At 37.7% G+C, this 18,858-nt stretch overlaps 1 protein-coding gene across 2 annotated transcripts in view; it reads right to left on the reverse strand.

The window, feature by feature from the left end:
- The window catches only part of CRACD (capping protein inhibiting regulator of actin dynamics), a 211,424-nt gene that overhangs the window by 112,160 nt on the left and 80,406 nt on the right, over positions 1 to 18,858 (reverse strand). Inside the window, exon 3 of one of the 2 annotated variants that reach the window (XM_020285294.2) lies at positions 560 to 705. The gene's annotated coding sequence lies outside the window, so the exon portion shown is untranslated. Of the gene's footprint in view, positions 1 to 559; positions 709 to 18,858 lie in introns of both variants that reach the window. The other variant, XM_075997892.1, reaches the window with a different exon arrangement.

Genomic DNA, 18,858 nt, shown 5'->3' on the forward strand with positions numbered 1-18,858 from the left:
TTTCCTTTGTTCTTATCTTTAACTTCCATCTTTCCCCTCAACTTGCAAAAAAATAAGTGGCAGCTATCTGCAGTTGACAGATTGGTATTTTGTTATTCTTACAAGAAAAGCAGGTGGGAATGCCTCCCACTCCCAGTACTCCGAAGACAAAGTCCCCACACTCAACAGTACCAAGCTCTATGTTCCAAAAGCACCAAGAGATGCAAGGCCACTAACTACCCCACAGAATTTTGTAACAGCAACAAAACAATAAACAATGATAATGCATTTTTATGCCACACGCCCTCCCCCCCATTCTCTCATTTACAAAGCCTTTTCCTATGCAAGTTTCTTTTATAGATTAAAGAACTAGGGGTTCAGAGAATTTAAGTGACTTGTCCAAGTTGACTCAGCTGGTAAGTCGAAGAAATAGATCATCCATTCCAAGGATCATTTAACTTAATGTTCAGTGAGGTACATACTAGACATTTTTAGAGTCCCACTCACAATAAATGAAATACTCTTTAGTGCTTTTCCCATAAATCACCTTCCCTCCCCATCCTCTGCATAAATGACTTACCTATCTTAATAGCCAGAAGGCCTTTTGTTGTTGGATAACTTGCCACCAAAATGTTCTTGTAAAAAGGTAAATGCCCCTTCAGTGGTAAGCGTGTCAGGAGATGGGGTACGTTGCTGAGAAGGCCTGAGAATCACTGCTCTCGTGAACTGCTGAGCAAAAAACAAAACATCAAGAACTTTATGTCTTCAATCCTCTCCCAGGAAGGCTTTAAAATGAATCTCTTTTCCATTCCTTGGCAGAAGTCAGTGCAAAAGAGTATCCCTCCCCCCACCCCCGCGAGTTCCAATTAGGTGTAGTAATATTAAATTTGCACTGCTTAGCCAAAATTTATTATAGGGCTTTAAAAGAATTTATTATAAACTGTTCCCCTTTTGAGGGGACTGAAAGAATCACATTTCTGAATATTGAGACTTTCATATTCTACACGGAATTCTCACAGTCATTCTTCATGCAGCTTAGCTAAAATTCAAGAACTCAGAAGATAAGAACACAATTTAGCAGGCAAGTGAAGGTAGTAATCATTAGGTTATTTCCTAGTGAAGGCACCTTTTTACTCAAATACAAATCACAGAGTTAACTAGGTTAATGAGCTCCCTGTGGGTAGGGTGTGCACAATCCCTTTTAAACCTACCTGAATAAAAACCACGACATAATGACTATAGATTTTAACTGGAAATGAAGTGGAAAATGTCCAAGAAACAAACAAGCGCTTTGCAAAACCCAGTGAAACAAGACAACATTCTGGGGCAATGATATAGGAGGAAATCACTCCAAATCTCAGGATGGCAATGGGTGTCAGGCCCTTATGAGGGGTTGACTTACATGGGCTTAGAGAAAGATTCTCAGTTCTGAATATGAGGGACTAATTTATATCAGACCAACTTTCCACTGAACACAACGAGAAAAACTGGACAAAAATTATTTTTAAAACCCGTTTAAAGGTATTGGAGTGCTACCAAGGCAGCTAGGACATGAGAGGCCAAGATTTCAGGGAGAAGGGAAATAAAATTGAGACAAGTCAGATACTTCATACCACTTTCCCTTTTGAAACATCTACTGATTTTTAAGCAGCACAGGGTAAAACTGCTGAGAATAGCACAAAGTGGCTATTTAGTGGCAGAGAAATACAAAGAATCATTAGAGACTATTATGAATAACAATATGCCAATAAAGTAGAAAACTCAGAAGAAAGGGATAAATTCGCAGACACATATAATCTATCAAAATTGAACCATGAAGAAATACAAAACCTGAACAAAGAACAAGTAATGAGATACAAGCAATAATAAAAGGTCTTTCAACAAAGAAAAGCCCAGGACCTGATGACTTCACTGCTGAATTCTACCAATTATTTAAAGAAGAACTAATATCAATTCTACTGAAATGATTCCAAAAAATTAAAGAGGAGGGAATACTTACAAACTCATTCTATGAGGCTAGCATTACCCTGACACCAAAACCAGACAAATGCACAACAAAAAAAGAAAAATATATGCCAATATCTCTGATGAACGCAGATATAAAAATCATCAACAAAATACTAGCAAACTGAATTTAACAATGTATTGAAAAGATCATTCACCTTGATCAAGTGGAATTTATCCCAGACATGCAAGGATGGTTCCACATACACATGACATGACACATCACATTAATAGAATCAAGGACAAAAACCGTATGATCGTTTCAATAGATGCCAAAAAGGCATTCAATAAAACTCAACATCCTTTCATGATAAAAACCCGCATCAAACTAGATATAGAAAGGACATACCTCTAAACAATAAAGGCTATGTAAGACAAACTCACAGATAGCATCATAATGAATGGGGGAAAATTGAAAGTCTTTCCTCTAAAATCTGGAACAAGATAATGATGCCTACTTTTACCACTTCTATTCAACACAGTACTGGAAGTCCTAGCCAGAACAATTAGACAAGAGGAAGAAATAAAGGACATCCAAATTGGAAAGGAAGAAGTCAAATTGTCCTTGTTCGCAAACGACATTACCTCATATTCAGAAAAACCTAACGACTCTGCCAAAAAACTGTTAGAACTGATGAACAAATTCAGTAAAGTTGCACGATACAAAATCAACAAAGAAAAATCAGTAGCATTTCTATACGCCAACAGTGAACAATCTGTAAAAGAAATCAAGAATGCAATCCCACTTACAATACCCACACAAAAAATAAGATACCTGGAAATAAGCTTAACCAAACAAGTGAAAGATCTCTACAATGAAAACATGATGGAAGAAACTGAAGAAGACACAGAAAAATGAAAGCTATCCCATGCTCACAGAGTGGAAGAATTAATATTGTTAAAATATCCATATTACCCAAAGTGATCTACAGCTTAATTGCAATCTTGATCAAAATACCAATGACATTCTTCACAGAAATTGAAAAAAACAATCCTAAAATTCGTATGGAGCTATCAAAGAATCTGAATAGCCTAAGCAATCCTCAGCAAAAAAGAACAAAGCTAGAAGCATCACATTACCTGTCTTCAAAATATACTACAAAGCTAAAGTAACTAAAACAGCATGGTATTGCCATCAAAACAGACACATAGAACAACAAAACAGGATAGAGAACCCAGAAATGGATATACACATTTACAGATAACTGATTTTCAAAAAAGGCACCAAGAATATACACTGGGGAAAGGACAGTCTCTTCAATGAATGGTGCTGGGAAAACTAGATATTCATATGCAGAAGAATAAAAGTAGACCCTTCTCTCTCACTATATACAAAAATCAAATCAAAATAGATTAAAGACTTAAATCTAAGACCTGAAACTATGAAACAACTACAAGAAAACATTGAGGAAATGCTTCAGCACACTGGTATTGCAAAGATGTTTTGAGTAAGACCTCAAAGGCACAGGCAACCAAAGCAAAAAGTGACAAGATCACATGAAGCTAAAAAAGCTTCTGTACAGAAAAGGAAACAATCAACAAACTATGGAGATAACTTACAGAACAGGAGAGAATATTTACAAACAATCTATCCAATAAGAGATTAATAACCAGAATATATAAGGAACACAAAAAATAGCAAAAAAAACCAAAAAACAAAAACAAATAATCAGATTAAAATATGGCAAAAGATCTGGATAGACATTTCTCGAGAAGATATACAAATGGCTAAGAGGTATATGAAAAAATGTTCAACATCATTAATCATCAGAGAAATCAAAACCACAATGAGAGATATTATCTCACCCTAGTTAAAATGGCTATTATCAAAAGACAGGAAATAACAAATGCTGGCAATGATGCAGAGAAAGGAGAATGTTCATACGCTGCTAGTAAGAATATAAATTAGTACAATCACTATGGAAAATAGTGTGGAGGTTCCTTAAATAACTAAGGATAGAACCACCATATGATCTAGCAATTCCACTGCTAGGCATATATCGAAAAGAAAGAAAATTAGTATATCAAAGAAATATCTGTACTCCTGTTTATTGCAGCACTACTCATAGTAGCCAAGATATGGAATCATCCTAAGTATGCATCAACAGATGAAAGGATAAAGAAAATGTGTTATATAGATAAAATGGAATGTTATTTAGGCATAAAAATGAAATTATGTCATTTGCAGCAACATGGACAGAACTGGAGGACATTATGTTAAGTGAAATAAGCCAGAATATCATATGTTCTTACTCATTTGTGGGAGATTAAAAAATTGGTCTCATGGAAGAGTAGCATGATAGTTTCTAGAGGCTAGGAAGGAAAGCGGGGAGGGGAGGTGAAGGGGGTTGAGTTAAAAAATGCAGCTAAATAGAAGGAATAAATTATATTGTTTAGTAGCACAATAGTGTAGCTATAGTTAACAATAATTTATTGTATATTTCAAAATAGCCAGAAGAGGAAATTTGGAATGTTCCCAGCACAAAGAATTGATAATAAATGTTTGAGGTGATGGATATGCCAATTTCCCAGATTTGATCATTACACATTGTATGCTTGCATCAAAATATCACATGTACCCCATAAATATGTGCAACTAGCATGTGACCATAAAAATTTGTTTAAATAAAAAAATTAAAAAATAAAGAAACTTAAAAATTTTGTTGTTGGCAGACTTAGTTTGAGCCATTCTAATGTGACTCCCACAACTCCGTAACAAAAAGACAAACAGGCCGGGCGCGGTGGCTCACGCCTGTAATCCTAGCTCTCTGGGAGGCCGAGGCGGGCGGATTGCTCGAGGTCAGGAGTTCGAAACCAGCCTAAGCAAGAGCAAGACCCCGTCTCTACTATAAATAGAAAGAAATTAATTGGCCAACTAATATATATACAAAAAATTAGCCGGGCATGGTGGTGAATGCCCGTAGTCCCAGCTACTTGGGAGGCTGAGGCAGTAGGATTGCTTGAGCCAGGAGTTGGAGGTTGCTGTGAGCTAGGCTGACGCCACGGCACTCACTCTACCCTGGGCAACAAAGCGAGACTCTGTCTCAAAAAAAAATAAAATAAATAAAAAGACAAACAACTCAATTTTAAAAATAGAGAAAGGACTTGTATATCCAAAGAAGATATAAAATACCAATTAGCACATGACAAGATGCTCAACATCACTGATCATTGGAAAACACAAATCAACACTACGAGCTAATATCAAAACTACAGAAAATAACAAGTGCTCGTGAGGTTGTATAGAAATTGGAACCCTTGCTGTATACTGTTGATGGGAATGCCAAATGGTACAACTGCTGCAAAAAACAGTATGGCAGTTCCTCAAAGAAAATTACCATATGATCCAGCAATTCCACTTCTGGGAACATATGCAAACTGAAAGCAAATACATTTTTGCACATTATTACAAATAAATGTTAACAAGTAGGCAAATTGGCAAATGTAGAATCCACGAATAATGAGGTTTGACTGTATTTCTATGTATGGTTTCAAGTCTGAAATCTGGTTTTCCTTTCTTAAATTTCTTCCCATTTGGACAAAATAATCCTAGTGAAGTTGAACCAAATTTCATGACTAGTAGCAAGATGTTAGCTAAACTAAGCTAGCTTCGTGGAAGCCCACTTACTGTTGAGGTAGCAATTTACAACTTGTTCTCTGCTGAAGACTCATGTTTAGAACCATTGCCCCATCTCTATTCATTTCCTTTCTCATATCTTCAGGGAGAACTTCACAGAACATTTGAAATGTTAACAGTATGTTTGTAATTCATATATCTGGGCACTTTTTCAAATATAAGAACAAAATCAGCAAGAATGAGCTCCATACTGGGAGGGGAGAGGAGGAGAAGGAAGAACAGTGTGATCCTCCCGTGAACTCAGAGCACGTATACTCCAAGGTAAAACTCCCGTAAATGGAAAAGTGGACTTTGTCAATTGGCCACAGCTGTGTATAGGAGGTTTCACGGCTCCTGATGTCTACGGGATCACTCTAAAAAAAAACAAGTGCTAAGAGTACACTGCTTGTATTTCAAACTTTCAGTCCAGTGGTCAGAAAGACTGGGTGACAGGACCACATCTCCAGGGTTTGTTTCCTTCTGCAAGTCATGATGCCTGTGACCTGGCACTTGGGAACAGATTGTAACAGAGGAACTACAGCTGAATTACTCAGAAGGTTTCTGCCCAGGAGTAGTGACTGTGCTGCTTGCTGGTTCCCGCCAGGCAGAATTAGGTTTCTAGCAGGACGGCTTCAGTTTTGCAGGCAGATCCGGCATGGTCACTTTGAGCTGTGTCTTCTCACCCATTCTCAACAGCAACTGGCAGAAGCAGCAGTGACATCAGTTTTGGTGGCTCTCAGTGGACCTGAATAGTGATACTCGTCCTTTTCCTCCTCTAAGGTCCCCCAACCTGACAGCAGGGTACAGCAGGAATGATGCAGACTTCAGGCCAGGAGACCCATATTCCAGTCTTGGCTGGCTGGGAAATTACACTGTGAAGTTGAAAAAATGACCTCCTTCCTTTTCTCCTCTACTGAATGTGCCAGAAGGAGGAATACAGACATGCTGCTCCTCCATCTCCATCTTCCCCAACCTCTTATCCAACAGAACAGAACCTCTGGGAATGTGCAGGTGCAAAAGATCTACTTAAAGCTGTGAAGTTGGAGCTATAAAGGTGGAAAATCTAAAGCCATTAGCACACAGAAACACCTTCACAGAAGCCTTGCCCGTGGGAGGCAGACTCAAAGGCTTCTTGTGTTCCACCTAACGCTTTCGAGATTTTTTCCATGTTGCTGCACGTATCAGTAGTTCACTCCTTTTTATTTCTGTGTATAATTTTTTGAGCAAATTAATAACTATCTTCTTTACACCCGAAAGTAAATGCTTGCCTCTTCCTGTTTTTATAGAATCTCCATGAGTGTCAGAATGCCCCTGAGATACACACAAAGAAGTTTTATAACTCAGAAAATCTAAATAACAGGAAGATATGGTGGATTTGTAATTTACTGAGTACATATTGCAGTGTTCCTGAATTATACGGATTTCTCCCCATTGTATTAAGAAATAAAATTTTAAAAGCTATTTGGTCCAATTAGAAAACTTAATATAACATAAAATTTTTAAAGTGTTTCATAAAACTAAAAGATAGAGATCAAAGTAAATAAAAAATTGCTACTTATTAACATAAGGGGACTCCTATCTGAACAAAGGACAGATTGGTTTACTTACTCATCTCCTTTGGGACTGTTAAGAGTAAGCATCGATTTAACATTAATAAAATGATATTCAGCTGAGTAAATCAAAATGCTATACATAAACGATCTCATTAATCTTCATGGCATCCATGTTGGAAGAGGATAAAATATTATGTATCAATATTTATAGCTTTACAATTGAGTCCCTGTCAGAAGTTAAATGTCTTACTCAAAGTCACATGATGATCTTTTTCTCACCTTGGGGCTTCTTGAGGGCAGAGATTCACTCTCTGCATCTACCTGGCACAGAGAGGAGGCTCATGAAGCTCTCATAAGGCTGACAGGGACAGCAGAGCAGCTTGGGGGTAGAGACTATAAGCCCTAGATCAGGGTCAGCCAATTACAGCCCACAGCCTGTTTTTGCAAATAAAGTTTTATTGAAAGCAGCTACGCTCATTCATTAAAGTGGTGTATACACCGCTTTTACTCTATAGCAGTGGAGCTGAGTACTTCTATCAGGGACCATTTTGGCCCAAAAGCCTAACATTTACTACCTGGCCCTTTACAAAAATGTTTTCCAATCCCCACCTCTAAGGTAGAGCACCCGACCAAGACCAACAAATTAAATGGCACTTTGTAAAAGTTATTATCATTTCTAAACTGTTAACTCTTACTAGATTTTAAACTCATTGGCAGGTAGGCTCTTGAATTCTTCATCTTTGTTGTTTCCCACTGTCAAAAGGGCAGTACAGTACCATGGACAGGGAAGGCGTCACTAAATATGTCCTCAATGGAAAGTAAAGTTGTGTTAAGTGGGCTCTAAGAGAATAATTTATCTGTATTTGCATTGGCTCTTAACTACTTACTTGCTTCAAAGGACATTATGAAAGAGCAAGAATTGCGAGTAAAAGTCATGATTGAATTTAAAAATTCAAGCCTAACAACAAAATCTACCCACCTCTGATCCAAAATTGTACTTCTCAACAAAGTAGTATTTGTTGTTTCACCTGCCCTGGTTAGGCTGTGGTTAATATGAGCTTAAAAAAAAAAAAAATGCATAGCAGGATGGTGCCAAAACACAAAATGGTTTAAAAATAGTTTAAAAAGGAAGAGATTTCATTTGCCAGACATGTGAATAGTCTGGTGGGCATATGTAACAAGATCATTCTCAGACCCCCAAACTACATCAATCTGTGTTGCTCTTTTTTTTTTCCTGCCATCCCCAAACACAAGAAAAAAATAGAAAAAAAAAAAAAAAGAAAATAGAAAAGTTTTTACTTTCCACGGTCCCTGTTAATTTTACACATTGCCTAAACATGTAAATTTATGCAAAAACAAAATGCTATTTCAGTCTTTCCTGATAGAATCACTTTCATTAAGTGATCTTCCGGTAAAAACAAACATCTCATGCTGAGTTACCCCCCTACAAATCCAAGGCTGAGAACTAGTTATTACAATTACCAGGAATAATGAATACCTTTCAGTTAATTATTTTCTTTAAAGACATTAATGGGTTTTTTTAAACTACAGATCTTATTTAGGATGAGGAATATTTCTGTAGGGGTTTTTTTTTTTTTTTTTACTATATCCAGAACTTCCAGATAAAGCCTTTGCCTGGAGTAGTTTTTCTTCTTCTACATCTTCCTCCTGTACCGGTGAATGGGTTCCAGATAAAAGAGAAGGAGGAAATATGCATCTGGTCTTCTGGCCTATTTGATGAAATGCAGGAGGTTCAAATGGCAGGAGCACAGGGGACAAGGAACACAGAGCTTGAAGCTGACCAGGAAGCAGGAGATGAACAGAGCAGGAGCTCATGATATACCAGGTACACACGTGCATGTCACATCATTTCATTTGTACAGTACCTGGAAAAGGCAGGCCTGACTGTCCTCATTTTACTGATTAAGAAACTGGGGCTGGCTCCCAAGGTTTAGGCAGCTTGCCCAAAGACACATGGTTATTAGGAGCAAAAGCAGACGTCAAACATGCATTCAGTGCATAGTCTCTTTATTTGGTGTCCTTAACAATCTGTCAGACAGCATCTGTCTCTGTAGAAGATGGGTGAGAGTCTGTTGATATTAATGTGAACTTCATAAGTAGCTTTCTTTAAAAAAAGCAGGTAGCAACAGTATAAAACCTTTTCCCTACTCAAAGGATAAAATATTAAAATATCAAAATATGGGAGTGACTGAGCTAGAATTTCTCTGGTATGACAGCTTTTACTAGATAAATCTGCATTAATTTTTATGAAAAGAAAAATTCCAATGGAAGTTATTTTTAATATTTTTATAATAAAGTCAAGAATAAGACTACAGGTATTACATAATGCTGTATCCAGCAGGTTGTAGGTGGTCAGAAAAGGCTACTGGTATAAGCATTGATGACCACAATATTTAGACAGTGCAACCATTTGCAAAAAGATTTTAATTAACTTTACTAAAGATACCCTCTCCATAAATAGATGCAATTTTTATTTGTCAATCAAAAAAAGAGAGAGAGAGACCTCCCAAGAAACAGTAAATATACTGGAGATATGGCAGTCAATGTTAGAATATTTTTCCCCTTCATGAATATGAATGATAACTTTTTCTTCCTTTTCACGATAACTTTGTAAGAAGAACTGAGGAGTGGTCCTTCCCCAGAGGGTGCGATATCAACACAACACTATAAAGTAATAACAGCTATCAAACAACATACAACGTGCAACTACTCCTGCATGGGGCAGTTGGGAAACGCTCCACAGAGAAAAAGACTTTGGGTTTGAGATGAAGGATGGGTCAGATTTTTGCCACATGGGGAAGCAAGGAAGGAGGAAAGAGCATTTGCAGACTCAGGGGAGCAAGAATGCAAGCTTGTATTTCTCTGAAGTTCACACAACAATGCCGAAAAAGGAGCTGTGCTCTAAGATCTGTCCTGAAATCGGTCGCTACCTTTCATCACTATGCAAATGTAGAATTCAGCCAGACTCCTTAAAGAGCTGATTGATGGCTGTGTCGGCTCAGTGGCATCGCCCTGACAGATGTGGTCGTTTGCTGTCACCTGTGATACACTTTCTCCTCTCTGCGTTGACATATCACTGCACACCTGACAGCCAGCCATAAAGCTAAGGCATTATTTTCCCCTAAAACAAATATCAGGTAGGCAATTTGTGGGTCTTAGGCAGAGATTTATCATCTTCTACAAAATACTCATAAAATAGTTGCCAATTGAGCAGAAATTATTTTCCACTCCTCGGAAAAGTCCTATTTTGAGTGTAACAGGCAAAAAGCACAAACAAGATCTACCTTTACCAGAGAAGGCAAGAACTTACTGGGTGATCTTTGCTCTTTCCTATGGGAAAGTTATTTTTAAAAATTTAATTTATTTACAGGATTTTCTGTAAGTGCCAAGAGACTTTCAGGCAAAAGCACTACTTCAGCAAACTGAAAGAACATAAACCAGGCTGCTCATCTGCAGAAAGCTACAAATGTATGATTCAAACATTTAAAAGAACAGATACACCCTAGGAACCATAGGCACAAAATACAGAAACAGAGCATTTGGTGTTTCTACTTGATCTGTGGACAAAAGATTCTTCCTAATAGGGTCAGCAACCAAATCTAGAGGCCTCAGTTTGAGTAGTGTTTTAGGAGTGTCAGAATGCATACATGCATACGTTTGAGTGGCTTTCAGCAAGCACACATGTAACCAAGTAACAGTAAAATATTTGTAGAAATTAAAAATCTGGGCTGGAAAACATAGGTAGAGTAGTAATTCAAGACCATTGAAATGAAAGACACAAATATGCAAGCTATAAATGAACTTCCAGTTTGACCTGGGGCTCCTGGTCAATGCCTCAGGAAAGCAAACTAGCCCTGAATTGTAAAAGAAAAGTCTCAAACTGAGCAATTTTGGACAACACTGAGTTGAGACAGAAGACACTGCCCTGAAAATGTCCATAATAAATGCAGTAACTGAATCCATATGTTGTTGTTTTTTTTCATTGTATCACCCTTGATTTTGAAAAAAAACACAGGACCAATGCAATGGCTCACACTTGTAATCCTAACATTTTGGGAGGCTGAGGCAGGAAGATCACTTGAGGCCAGGAGTTCAAAACGAGCCTGGGTAGAACAGGGATTTAAACTCAGGCACTTTGGTCTCAGAGTCCATGTCCCTAAGCACTGCAGTGACTGGCCCTAACAGGAGGTGCTCAGGAAGTACCTGTGAAATGAATGAATAGAAGAGAGAAGGACAGAGGGCCAGAGAAGGAGGCAGGAAGAATGTTGTAAAGATTAATCAAATCCTTCCATTTTTGCAGAAAATGTCAACGGTCACAAAGTCCTTTCAAACTAAAAGTTATTGAAGCTTCATTACCACTCTCTGCAGTATGTACTCTGATTGTCACTATTCAGAGAAGAAAACGAAGCCCAGAGCATGTACCAGGTCACATGAGTGGCGAGATCTGTGTTCTAACACAGCTCAGTGGCAGACTCAGATGGAGGTGCCAGGCAAAGCTTCTCAGAACAAAGGCACTGAGCTGTGCTTTTAAGGGAATGAGTGGGACTTGAAAGTCACAACGTTTCCAGAAGACTAAGGAAATCAAGAAAACCAAAATTTGAGGCAAATAGTATTAACTCAATAAACATGTGAACCAAAGTATATTTCTTTCCATAGGTTCACAGGTCAGAAAGCTGCTACCAAAGGCAAATTTGAATGGAGAGAAATTCTCAGGCCCATAGACATAGAAGGATTGGTCCATCTGTTATCACAATTAGGATCCCTTTAAAAGAGGCCACTCCTTTAGCAGAAGACTAAAGAGAAGTTAAGCTTCATGCCTTCCCTGGTTATCCCATTCTACAATCCCTCCTCCTTCTCTGACTTCTAGAACAGGGATTCTGTACCACCACAGCTTTTCATTTGTACATACACTGGTGAACAGGACCTTTCTCTAATTCACTCATCCATTCATCCCTGGCTAGGTGACATTTTGTTTCCTAGATGAGTTCAGCAGCATGGGAACAAGCACGGTGAAAGCCAAGATTCATCCAGGGTTTAGTTTTTGCTGGGCTTGCCATTATGGAAGGACAAGAAAGTTCAGGGTAATGTCCAAGAAGTGGCTGCGAGAACAGACTATGGACTAAAATTTAACATGGATGGGATAAAAGTGAGGATGTCGAGAGAGCTGATGGATAGGGAAAAAGTGGATATTTCAAAGAGAACAGCCCCCTGTGAAATGGTGACATATGATTTTCAGGATTATTTTTCATTTGTCTTTCATTATCTGGGACTATTAATACACATTTCAGAGAATATGTATGTTTCAGTGCATAGTACTTTTACAACATAGAAATACACATGTCATTCTATTAGGAATAAGAAATAAAGACATTCAATACTAAAGGAAGGTCAAGCACACTTTTTATGAAAAGGTTTTTCTCTTTTTTATTGATGTGTGTATGCGTGATTCAGAAAATGAGGTTATTAAAACAGCAAAACAAACTCCAACAGCAGAGGACAACTATAGTAGAAGATGCATGGGATACCCAAAAAAAGCACATTCACGACCAAGCAGCATTTGTTAGCCAATGTATCCTCCCAAAACCCTTTCAGAATCATTTCCGGCCTCCGCTATGATCCAGAGCAAAGGCTAGAGAACGAGAAAGTGAGTGTGGTGCACAGTAACCACGCCTGAGAGACGTCGGCTCTTCTAGATCTCAGTGAACTGCAAAACTGGAGAATCTCTGTGGACACAGGGATCTACAGCTGAGGCATAGAATGTTCAGAGACGTTAACATATGCATTTCTGAAAACAGAGAAGATTCTGTCCTCTAGCAACCATACTTTTATAAATACACACACTGAGGCAAAACAAAACAAGTTTAGTGATTCAGAAAAATTTTGTTGAAAACATACGGAATTTGTATTATGTGAGAGCTGACTTAGAAAGAGCAACTTCCAAATTGTATTTATATGCTGTATCTATGTTACGATGTTAATTTCAAAATCATTGTGCACGTAGGCAAGTACTGAAAGAGAATAGGGGGGAAAAAAACAAAGTTTACATATGTGGTAGACGGTTATGAACTATTTTCCTTTTTATTTACACGGTTATATTTGTGCGAAAAAGAAGAAAATGAAAAAAAAATGGCATATTTTTTCTCTTAAGTAAGAATTTTCATCTTCACTGAATTCCCAGGGACATAAACCATGTTCTACTATCATGATAGACACAAATAATCTCAGTATATTGAAGCATTTCTCTTCTCACATGGCCAATGTTCCATCTGAAAGCATTCCTTCTGAGCTAGGCTAGACATTCAGAGGCCATGATACAAAATGACAACGGAGCAGCATTCCTTTCAGAAGCTCCTCTTTCTTGCATTATCTGTTCAAAAACAAAGGAACCACACTAAGCTTTCTAGTTAAAAAGTTTAAAGAGGATCTCTTTTCTCCTCTTCATCCTTGCCTCTGGGGTATAGTTAAAAGCAAGGCTAAAAGCGGACTGGGACTGGGACGACAGGCACTAGCTGTTTCCAGACTCAGAATAGAAAGGAAAAGAGGTAAAGCAAGATGGTTTTTCTGCTCCTAAGAAAGTTCTTGAGGTACGACAGTAATATTATGACATAAGATGATTATTAAATATTGAAGCAATGTCACAAGTAAGCATAAGAAAAAGATTTTATAACTTGAAGATTGTTGTAATTGAGTATATGGAAGGACCTTTTGATGAAAACAAACTTCAAAATGGCTTTCCTAGTTTAATTTGGACCCACTGATAATATAGACACCTTTAACAACTTCCTTGGCACTTTTTTCATGTTGTCAGTAGGCCTTTCATTAGAAGAATTATTTTACACACTGGCCTAATTATGAAACCTACTAAAGTTATACTTATTATTGGGGGCTCTAATAATCAGAGCTTTTTGAAATCTGCTGAGAAAATAGAAGATATCTTCAGGAAAAGATGGAAAACAGGAATCACCAAATGTGCTTTCTCTGTAGATTAACAGAGGGACACGTTATTTAGAGTTTTCTAGGTTACAAGGTTTGAAATTAGAAGAGGCGCTTCTTCCAGACTTAAGTTGGGTCATCAAACCTTTTCACAAATCTCATGTTTCAGACTCTTCTGATAGAGGATGATAAACTGTGATTTTACAAACAAGGAGTTAGACTGCAGTCACGTGATACAGGATAGTTAACAGATAAAGTCTGAATTTAGAATCAGAGAACTGGAGTGTTGGTGATTTAATACCATTCCTTTATCATCCCATCTATCTCCTGAATCAGTGATTTAAACTTTTAGATTATAACCTCAGGGAAAGCCACCAAAGCCAATGTGGGATAGCAGGGGGTCAGTACTGCCTTAACTAGCCAGAATGTCCACTCCTCTGAAAGGCCTGTGCAAAAGGAAAGGCTTAGTGAGCTAAGGCCTTCTTAACGCAAACGCTTCCCATTGAAGTTCGGTGGAGACAAGGACCTTACCCACTTCGTTATCACCACCTTTAAATCTAAATTATCAGAATATCTGAAATGACAACATTCTTTAAATCCATGCTCTTGTTTCAAATTTTTTTTTTTCATTCTTTAAAAAGTTACCCGAGTTCTGGCCATGATGAAGTGAGACAGACCAGACGTGCTTTCTCAGTTTAACTAAAAAACTGTACAAAATATCTGAAGCAAATGTTTTCAGACACTAGACCAGGGGTCCTCAAACTTTTTAAGCAGAGGGCAGGTCACTGTCCCCCAGACCGTTGGAGAGAGTGGTGCGCATTCCACGCATGCACACTGTGGGTCTGGGACAAGTCGGCTGCTAAGCAGGACAGGCAGCAGCGGCAAAAACACCAGGCGGGCCGGATAAATGTCCTCAGCCGGCCGCATGTGGTCCATGGGCCATAGTTTGAGGACCCCTGCTAGATGACAGATGGTGCAGGGCAGTGATCCCTGAGAGGAAGGAAATAAAAGAGGCTCGCCCCAGGCTGGCCCCAGTGTACTGAGAGAACGTACAAGCCATAGAGCAGTGAGAAGGAGCCGCTGCAGCCTCCTGATCTCTCCGAGGCGAGGAGGAAGAGTTGAGAGTTAGGGAGACCAAGGCAGCTGGAATTCAGGGACAGGGTAGGATGAGAGTTACAACTGCTAGCCTAGAACTTTCTACCCAGTGAAAATATCTTTCAAAACCAGAGGTCAACTAAGATTCATCACCAGCCCTACAAGAAATTTGAAAGGAAGTGATACCAGGCCGAGCGTGGTGGCTCACGCCTGTAATCCTAGCACTTTGGGAGGCCGAGGCAGGCAGATTGCTCAAGGTCGGGAGTTTGAAACCAGCCTGAGCGAGACTCCGTCTCTACCAAAAATAGAAATAAATTAATTGACCAACTAAAAATATATATACAAAAAATTAGCCGGGCATGGTGGCGCATGCCTGTAGTCCCAGCTACTCGGGAGGCTGAGGCAGGAGGATCGCTGAGCCCAGGAGATTGAGGTTGCTGTGAGCCAGGCTGATGCCACGGCACTCACTCTAGCCTGGGCAACAAAGTGAGACTTTGTCTCAAAAAACAAAAAAAACAAAAAAGGAATTGATACCAGATGGAAATCTAGATCTACACAACAGCATGGAGAGCACTGAAATGGTAAATATGGCAGAAAATACAAAATATTTTTTAAAAATTTACAGTGCCTTTAAAAGATAATTACAGAGCTGAGTGCACTGGCATGTGCCTGTAGTCCTAGCTACTCGGGAGGCTGAGAAGGAAGGATCCCTTGAGCCCAGGAGTTCCAGGCCAGCCTGGGCAACATGGCAAGATCCTGTCTCTAAAAAACTAGTAATAATCACAGTCATGTGTTGCTTAACGAAATGAATCATTAGGTGATTCCGTCCTTGTGAGACATCATAGAGGATACTTACACAAACCTAGGTGGCATAGCCTATTACACACCTAAGCTACCTGGTGTAGTCTTTTTCTCCTAGGCTATAACCCTGTACAGCATATTACTGTAGTGAATATTGTAGGCAATTAAAACACAATGGTAAGTATTTGTGTATCTAAACATATCTAAACATAGAAAAGGTACAGTAAAAATATAGTATAAAAGATTTTAAAAAGTAGTGTATCTGCGCAGGGCACTTACTGTGATGGAGCTTTCAGGTGAGTCAGTGAGTGAGTGGTGAGTGAATGTGAAGGCCTAGGATATTACGGTACACTACTATAGCCTTTATAAACACTGTACACTTAGTCTACACCGAACTATAAAGAAAAAAAGGTAACTGCGCTACGATGTTACTAGGTGATAGAAAATTTTCAGCCTTATGGGACCACCACTGTATGTGCAGTCTGACATTGACAGAAACATCATTATGTAGCAAATATGACTATAAATGTTTTAAGCAAAAATAATGATAATAAATTACAGGATTTAAAACCCTTAATCATGTAGAAGTAAAATGTATGACAATAATAGACCACATTCAATGAGGGAAATGTAAGTATAGTATACCATTGTAAAGTTCTTATTGTGTATGTGAGGTAGCATTGGGATATGGATTATGACGAGTTAAGGATATAGACTGAAAATTCTAGAGCTATCACAAAAAATATAACCAATAAGCCAATAGTATAGACAATTGAAATCATAAAAAATACTCAATCTTGCCAAATGAAGGCACAAAAAGAGGACAATGAATAAATGGGGGGGAAAAACCCAAAAAACAAATATAAAGATGGCAGACTCAAACTCAACCATATCAATAAACAAATTAATTCCAAATAAAAAGGAAAAGATTGTTAGGTTGTATAAAAAATAATGAAACTGATTTTTCAAATATAAAGAAAAAATAGATTAAAAGTAAAAGAATGAAAAAAGATGTACCATAATAACACTAATTAAAAGAAACCTGGACTGGCTATATTAGTATCAGACAAAGTAGAATTCAGAACAATAAATATTATCAGGGATAAAAAGGGGTCATTTCATAATGATATAACAGAGCTTTAAAACACATAAAGCAAAAACTGAGAAAGCTGGAAGGAGAAATAGACAAATGGACAATTAAATTGGAGATTTCAATACCTCTTTCATAATTAACAAGTAGACAGAAAATCAATAAGAATATAGAAGAACTATATGTCCAACACTATCAACAAACTAGCTTAATTGACATTTATAGGACACTTGACCCAACAATAGAAAAATAGAATATATTCTTTCCAAGAGACCGCATAAAGAAGTCCAAATAAATTTAAAAGGATTGAAATTATACAAAATATATTCTCTGACCACAATGAAATTAATTAGTATCTAAAATATCTCCAAATACCTGAAAACTAAAAAATAGACTTCTAAATAACATATAAGACCAAGAAGAAATCACCAGGGAAATCAGAAAATGTTTTATACTGAATAAAAAATGAAAACAGGACACATGAAAATTTGGGATTGCTGCTAAAGCAGTGCTTGGAGGGAAACATAGAATTAAATGCTTTTGCTAGAAGAGTATAGAGCTCCTACCTTAGAAAACTAAAAAAAGGCAACATAAGCAGAAGAAAGGAAATAATACAGTTAAGTATAGAATTCATGATATAGAAGACAGAAAAAAATTTTTTTAAATTTAATGAACCCAAAGCTGATTCCTTTGAGCTGATTTTTATTGACAGCAATAAAATTAATAAATTTCTACCCAGACTCATTATGAAAAAAATGCCAGAAGACATAAATTATCAGTATCAGAAATGAGAAAAAAGACATCACTATGGATCTTAACATTAATAAGATAACAGAGGAATATTAATAAATTGAACAAACTCCATAAGGTATAATAGCTCACTCAAGAATAAAGAAATGCCGGGCGTGGTAGCTCACGCCTGTAATCCTAGCACTTTGGGAGGCCGAGGCAGGTGGATTGCTCAAGGTCAGGAGTTTGAAACCAGCCTGAGCAAGACCCCGTCTCTACCAAAAATAAAAAAAATAAATTAATTGACCAACTAAAAATATATACACAAAATTAGCCGGGCATGGTGGCGCATGCCTGTAGTCCCAGCTACTCGGGAGGCTGAGGCAGTAGGATCGCTGAGCCCCGGAGATTGAGGTTGCTGTGAGCCAGGCTGACTCCACGGCACTCACTCTAGCCTGGGCAACAGAGTGAGACTCTGTCTCAAAAAAAAAATAAAATAAAATAAAGAAATGACCTCAAGAGCTCAGTATCTATTAAAGAAATTGTTATAGTTAAAGACATTTCCACAAAAAGAACTCCAGGTCCATATGCCTTCACTTATGAATTCCACCCATTATTTAAGGAAGGAATAACACTAAATCTAAACAACTCTTTCAGAAAATAAAAGATGAAAGGACACTCCTCAATTCATTCTCTGAGGTCAGCATACGCTGACACCAGAACCAGTCACTAGAAGGAAAGAAAACTATACCTTAGAACAATCTCCCTCATTAATGCAGACAAATAAATACTTAATAAAAAATGTTATCAAATGAAATCCAGTCATATACAATATAAAATGGTTAGTAAGGTCCAAGTGGAGTTTATTTCAGGAATGCAAGGTTGCTTTAACATTAAAAAAATCAATCAATTATTTACCATATCAACAGACTAAAATAGAAATATGATCATTTCAATAAATACAGATAAAGTATTTAATAAAATCCAACATCCATCCATGATAAAAGCTCTTAGCATATTAAGAACAGAAGAGAATG

This window comes from Microcebus murinus, chromosome 26, assembly GCF_040939455.1.
Source record: "Microcebus murinus isolate Inina chromosome 26, M.murinus_Inina_mat1.0, whole genome shotgun sequence".
Lineage (NCBI taxonomy): Eukaryota > Metazoa > Chordata > Mammalia > Primates > Cheirogaleidae > Microcebus > Microcebus murinus.